The sequence below is a fragment of the Phyllobates terribilis genome, unplaced genomic scaffold, assembly GCF_046119375.1.
Source record: "Phyllobates terribilis strain yellow unplaced genomic scaffold, ASM4611937v1 Scaffold_9__5_contigs__length_417890890, whole genome shotgun sequence".
NCBI classification, from domain to species: Eukaryota; Metazoa; Chordata; class Amphibia; order Anura; family Dendrobatidae; genus Phyllobates; species Phyllobates terribilis.
Genome location: NW_027362769.1, coordinates 391,207,530 through 391,214,755, shown reverse-complemented (window position 1 = coordinate 391,214,755; position 7,226 = coordinate 391,207,530). Strand labels below are relative to the sequence as shown.

General features: G+C 54.6%; 1 pseudogene; it reads right to left on the bottom strand.

Annotated features, from left to right (window-relative positions):
- Window positions 1-220: 220 nt before the first annotated feature.
- LOC141162517 (E3 ubiquitin/ISG15 ligase TRIM25-like) lies at window positions 221-1,925 on the bottom strand (annotated as a pseudogene).
- Between the last annotated feature and the right edge of the window lie 5,301 nt (window positions 1,926-7,226).

Here is a 7,226-nt window from a genome sequence, read left to right as displayed (position 1 = left end):
TGAAAAACTTTTTTTTTAAACTTTTAGCAGTATTTAATAGTCCCCTTAAGAGACTTGAAACTGCGATCATCTGATGCAGGTTCAGAGCGTGAGCCCGCAGCAAAGGCAGGGACACGAGATATGACGTAAGTTTACGTCAAATGTCGTGAAGTGGTTAATATTGACATTCGGTTCAATCATTCATGCTTAATAAAATATAAGAAGAGACAAAATAATCCAACAGGAGAAATCCCCCCATGATTCCCCCCATATACATTGTATTATTAGAGAGTCCTGCTGATAACTCACTATATACAGATGTGTCCATGTGACAAGAAATAATGTAATTATAATGTGACGAGGACGACATCGGCCTCAGCTTCTTATTGTAACAGAGGCTCCATCATTCACATAGAAGATAACATGTAGGGGTTCAGTGAAGGAGGCGGTGAAGGTGTGTAAGTGTCTGATGGGGTCACACAGCTCATAGAAGGACATAGTCTAAGAAGACTCCAAGTGTTGGACATGTTGACTTTACACTGAGGACTGATCTGACGGAGTTGTGCCATACATTATATTCTCCATCATACATAAACAAACACCAAGATTTATCATTATATATAATACCAGACTCATCTCCTTCCCTTTCTATACTGGGATAGGACAATCCGATCTCACATCCTCCTATCTGGTTCCACTCTACCTCCCAGTAATGTCGTCCTGATGAGAGGCCACATCTGCTTAACACCTGGGAAAATGTCACAAATCTTCCTGGTGATTTTGGTTTCTCCTGTTCTTCTTCTGATCTTGTTGCTGTTTTCAGATCTTCTGATATCTTCACACATCTATGAGCAGTGTCCACATCCAGCAATATGTCTGGGACATGGACCCCAAGATCTGATGTTACATTGGTGACAATATTCCTCACAGATCGGTGTAAGGTCAGTGAGATCAGAACCTCATCCAGATCCTCCTCAGAACAGACCTCTCCACCATCTCCTCCTGTGTCCTCATCACCTCCATGACTACACACTGTAATGTCACTTTCTTGTAAGAGTCTTATTGGGTCGGTGACACGACACATCTCCTCCATGTGACGCATCTTCCTGGACAGCTCGTCCTCCTGTATTTCCAGCTTCCTGGTCAGATGAGATATCTGGGACACAATCTTCTCCTCCTGTCTGCCATTTCCAGTTGCTTCTCAGTGTCCATGAATATCTTACTGACTTTATTCCTCTTATCGGAGGCTTTTTCCTGGATCTTCCTTTTACGATCCTGCAGATTCTGGACTCTTGTCTGAATTTCTGATTTTTGTGGGTTTAGATCATCTAATTGTTTCTTCAGTTTCTCCTTCTTCTTCTCAGAGGCCACGTTCAGTAGCTCCACGTCATGTCCCTTGTGGTCTCCGGCCACCCAGCAGGACACACAGATACAGGCGGCGTCTATAGGACAGTAATATTTCAGCATCTCCTTGTGTGTGGAGCATTTTCTTTCTTCCAGGGAAACAGTGGGATCAACTAACGTATGTTCTGATGACTTACTGTGTCTACTTAGATGCTCTTCACAAAAAGACGCCTCACACTGCAGACAGGATTTCACAGCCGGTACAGGAGACTTTGTACAGTAAGTACAGAAGATTCTGGTCTCCTCCATATCAGGCTGAGTAGATGAGAAACGCTCCACTATATTCCTCAGCTTCCGGTTCTTCTTCAGGGCCGGACGCTCCGGATATTCTGCTCTGCAGTCAGGACAGGAATACCCTCCAGCCGCCTCCTGGGCATCCAGCACACTCACAATACACGAGCGGCAGAAGTTGTGTCCACATCTCAGGGATACGGGATCTGTATAGAGGCTCAGGCAGATGGAGCAGTTCAGCTCGTCCCTCAGCTCAGCAGACGCCATTGTAGCGGGAAAGAGCAGGAACCGAAAGTGAAAAAGTTTCTTCTGGTAAGAAGGGCGGAGAGTCTGTGCAGGAGAATTAACCCCTACAGCATATGACGCGCCCCCTGGGCCTGTGCTGTGCTGCTGTGCAGGGGGAATACCCGGAGCCGGATCGCTGGGGGTTGTAGTTCTCCGTGGCGGTGACCCGGTCCGTGCCCAGGGCGGTCAAACCAGTGGCAGTCTAAATGTTGTAATAAGTGTCCGACTACGCCACCCGTGGATTGCGGTCAGTGGGGACCGCCGCTGCGCTGCCGACCGCTGAGGCTGATGTTGGTTGCGCAGCCGAGTATGGGATAACTCCCCACGGGAGGAGTATTGCCTCAGGGCAGCTAGTGTGGATAATGATGGGAGTGATGGTGTGAGCGTCCCAGTACTAATGGTGCTGGTGCGGCGAGGAACCACAGAGACGTGCAAGTTGCAGTTTTCAATGCTTTACTCACAGTTCTTTATCAGGTCACTTGTGCACAGTTAGGACCGCCTGAGCCGTGCTGCGTTCACCAGGTGAGGGACTCAGTCAACTCCCAGGCAATTCCAGAGTGTGGTTCAGAGCTCCCCTCTTTTCCTTTCTACTGGCCGTCCCCACCAGTGACCCACCTTTGTCCAGCTTCCTCGAGCCTTCTGTTGGCGAAACCTCTCTCCGGTTTCCCTGACCCTATACGGTATGCCTTTCTGGTGGATGTAGTGAGGGGTCGCACCAAGATGAGGTAACATTTGCATTATTATTCTAGCAGCATATAAAACTTTTTCAAGTAAAACATTCTTCAAAAAAAAAAAAACACATTCTTGACCTTTGGCCACCGTGCAACTTGTGACCAGGTAAAGGTGCAACAGTCCATTTTAACTTTGAGGTAGACGTTGCGGTTCTTGTATAAAACCAGTAGGGGGCGCTTTAAAAAGCGCAACTATGTACAAGGGTATGGCCGCTCTCAGTCCTCGGCCAGTGGGAATAGGGGAATGGCTGCTCACAGTCCTCAGCCTGGTTAGGGATTAGGGGCACACAGGTAACAGTTCACACAGTCAACAATTTCACAACAGTTCTTGTACCCCGACGGGTAACTATTTACAGTTCCACTTTACCATTCTCTAATAATGGTGTCCTCCTGATGCTCCTTCGCCATACTCTTCAGATCCGTCCGGATCCTCAGGGTAGTATGTGTCTGGGCGATACCGCAGCTCCTCCTCAGTCAGACGATGTACATGGAGGGCGCACAGTCCTTTGGCACCCTGGTGCCGGGTGTAAGTGACCAAGTCACCGGGGTACAAGTCACGTCCGTGATGTCCCTCCGGCAGGTGGCTTTCCACGTCCCTTCTGGTGACAAATAGGTCGGTGTCAGCCTCCGGGTCTCTTATGAAGCCCCAGCCATTCTCTAGCTGGAACTTGACTACGGTCCCGGTGGCTCGGGGACTGCGGATGGCGTGGAAGTCTTGACGGGCCCTCCTCTTCTGCTCCGCGCTTCTGGCCTGGAGTCGCTGCTCCCTGATGCGCCTCTGCCGCCGCTCTCTTTCATAGGTGGCTAGCTGCTGACGGCAGCACTCCAGGCGCTGGGCTTCTTCCGTCCGGGTCTCCTGGGTGAAGCCCATGAGGTTCTCGCCAGTGGGGTCCCATGCAAACTGGGCATCCTCCGGCAGGGGTGGAGCGATGTTGGCGGGCTCCGGGGCCGGGATCAGAGGCTCACTCAGGGGTCGCTCTTTCCGGAGACGGGGGTTGGCGAACTCCGGTGGCCATTCAAAGGGTAGCCCGTCCGGGCTGGTATGTTGGGCATACAGGTCCGCGCCCAGGGGTGGCACTGTGGGCTTCGGACGGGTGGCAGCACCCGGGGGCACTCGGCCTTGCGGCGGTCGCTTGTCGGTCGTGCCCGGGGGTGGCACCGCCAAGGTAGGGGGCGCTGGTGAGGCAGCGGCGCCCGGGTGTGCTGGGTCTTGCGTCCTGGCCTGTGACGTCTCACGCTGTACGGCGCCAGGGTTCAGAGGGCACAGCGCGGGGCGGGGCGTGACGGCGATGCTTGCTGCCTGAGACCTAGCTGGTGGCGGTGGTCTCAGGTACGGTCCCCGGCGCCTCGGGTCCCGCAACGGAGGGTGAGGGCAGGCTGGTGTTCCCAGGGCTTGGGGTGGTGGCGTCCCCATTACCTGCCTCGGTCTCCGTGGCCTCCTCCGCGGCGTCGTCTGCAGCTGCCGGTCCCTCTTCTCCGCGCCCAGTGGTAAGCGCGCTGCCCGGTTCCGGCGGGGTCCTCTGCTGGTCACCTCCATGCTGCCGGGCCATCTCCGCTCTCCATCCGGCAAACACATCCCGCTGCGCCCGGACCATTCTTCTATTCAGATCTTCCAGCGCTGCGCGCGCACAATCCGGGTCTTTAGGCAGTTGGGCCAGCAGTTCTGTCAGGCTGCAGGGTGGCTCCGCTTGCAGCAGGCTGCGGGCCAGGGTGCTGGTGGAGTTTTCTGCTCCCTCCATCTCCGGGTGCAGCAGGTCCAGACTGATCCAGGCCGCACCCAGCCCCTCAGTTTTCTTTCCTATCCGCCCCCATGGGGGTTGGTCTTGGGGGCATCTGCTGACAATCACCTTCAGGGGCAGCCCCCCCACGTTGATGGACATCTCCATTGCTGTACTTATTGTTGCTGGGGGCGGGCCCCTCCTTTGGCGCCACTCTGGGACCTTTCCCACGATGGGAGTCGGCTTCCTGCTGTCCTTTGGTGCGCACATAATGGCGTCCGCTCTGCCAGGGCGGGAAAAACGGATGAAGATGGCGGGAAACGGTCCAAAATGGCGTCTGATGGCGGGAATCGGCTCCGGATGGCGGGAAACGACTCTGGACAGCGGGAAACTTCTGGAAATGGCGGGAGACTTCTTTTTAAGGTACATGTGCAGTTTTCTTCAGGCACGCAATACCCGCTTGTGGCGGGTTGGTAATGATCTTGCCGACTATGCTAAAGTTGAGGCGCCCCCTGGGCCTGTGCTGTGCTGCTGTGCAGGGGGAATACCCGGAGCCGGATCGCTGGGGGTTGTAGTTCTCCGTGGCGGTGACCCGTGCTGCGTTCACCAGGTGAGGGACTCGGTCAACTCCCAGGCAATTCCAGAGTGTGGTTCAGAGCTCCCCTCTTTTCCTTTCTACTGGCCGTCCCCACCAGTGACCCACCTTTGTCCAGCTTCCTCGAGCCTTCTGTTGGCGAAACCTCTCTCCGGTTTCCCTGACCCTATACGGTATGCCTTTCTGGTGGATGTAGTGAGGAGTCGCACCAAGATGTGGTAACAACCTCCGGTCTTTGGCTGAGGAATCTGTTGCCTCCACCAATTTGGGATCAGATACCCTGTTCTGCCAACCCTTCACCCAGTATCTCCTCTGGGCATATGGGGTTCCTTCTGTCCTCGTGTCTCTGGGCCTTTCTCTGTGTCCCTTGCTTCCTTTCTCCTCTGTTCCAGTTCCTTTCCTACTTTCCTTTCTGTTCCTTCTTCTCTCTCTCTCTCTCAGGCTCCAGCCTCCTGACAGAGCAGAGCCCATGCAGGGGCTCTGCTTCCTGTCTTCTCCTCAGACTGTCTCCACTGAACTGAACCCTGATCTAAGATGGTGCCCACCTTATATACCTCCTTCTAACACCCGAGCCCAGGTGACTAGCAACCAATGAGCTCCTACCTATGCCCAGAGACCCACCCCTATCTGCTCCTACACCACTGGGTGTACTTTCCCCTCCCCACTCCAGCCAGGGACAGATGCTGTCGTGCCTGCACTTCTGTCTAGTGGGAGCACCGTTGAGCTGTCCCTCGGAAATGGGGTGTGTGTGGTGCATGCAGCTTACCGAGCCCTGGTCCACACTCCATCCTTACCCGGGAGTGGAATATCACACCTCTGGTTCGAGGTGCAATACCCCTGTAGCAGCCGAGTCCTCGGGGTGCTACACATACCTCACAACTTTTTTAGAACAGAAAGAGGCAGAAATCATGCGCCATGCCCCTGGCCACATCCCAATCCACACCCATTTACCATTATGTTTCTCCCTCGGCAGGAGGAGTTGTCAGAGGGGCGCTGGCAGTGACTGAAATTCTATGTGTCTTCAGGCTTCTGAATTCTCACAGCGCATGCACTGCATGTGTAGCACCCTGACGGCTCGGCTGCTACAGGGGTATTGCACCTCAAACCAGAGGTGTGATATCCCACTCCCGGGTAAGGATGGAGTGTGGACCAGGGCTCGGTAGGCTGCATGCACCACACACACCCCATTTCCGAGGGACAGCTCAACGGTGCTCCCACTAGACAGAAGTGCAGGCACGACAGCATCTGTCCCTGGCTGGAGTGGGGAGGGGGGTGGAATACCCAGTGGTGTAGGAGCAGATAGGGGTGGGTTTCTGGGCATAGGTAGGAGCCCATTGGTTGCTAGTCACCTGGGCTCACACATAGAGGGAGGTATATAAGGTGGGCACCATCTTAGAACAGTGTTCAGTCCGGGGAGTGAGTTCAGAGAGGAGTTCAGCCAGAGAGGGCTGACAGGGAGCTGTGGCTCAGTCTGGGCCCAGCTCCACGAGGCAGGCCTGGAGTGGAGGCCAGAAACAGCAGAGAGGACAGGAACAGAAGAGAAAGGAAACAAGGAACAGAACATTAAGAGAGGCCAAGAGACACGAGAGAAGAAGGAACCCCATAGGCCCAGGAGATTGCGGGTGACGGGTTGGCAGAACAGGGTACCGGATCCCAAATTGGTAGAGGCGACTAATCCTCAGCCAAAGACCAGCGGTCGTAACTATATCTCGGTGCGACCCCTCACTACACCTACCACGAAGGCCCACCACATAGGGTCAGGGACGCAGAAATCAGCGTACCAAGAGAAGGCCCGAGGCAGCCGGACAAACGTAGAGTCACTGGTGGGGCACGGCCAGAGAAGGGAAGAGGAGGGAGCCCCAGGTTAACCAAACGCTGACTACAGCAACAGGGTTAGGTACTACGAAGGCTCCAACGACCAGGAATAGTGGGAGCCAGGACAAAGCCCTAACTCCAGGACAGCAGGTAGAAGAAAGAAGCAGTAAGCAAGCCAGGCCTAGCTCCAGGCAGGCCCGAAGCTTAGAGAGTAAAAGACACAGATCAGGAGGCCCTACACCCTCTCACTGGGGAGAGTCCAGAAATGCACCCTTCGCCCTGAGTACCCTGGACCGCACCTGCATCACCACCAGTAAAGGTATTGAAGTTTACCCCTATGTGTGTGCGCCCGTACTTCCTCCGGGATCGTCCTGCCGTCTCTCTCGCCAGCATTCACCATCTACCCCTACACTGCCCTTGAGCTAAGCTCTACCTGTGGAGAGCCACACCACCCCTGCTGCCATAACA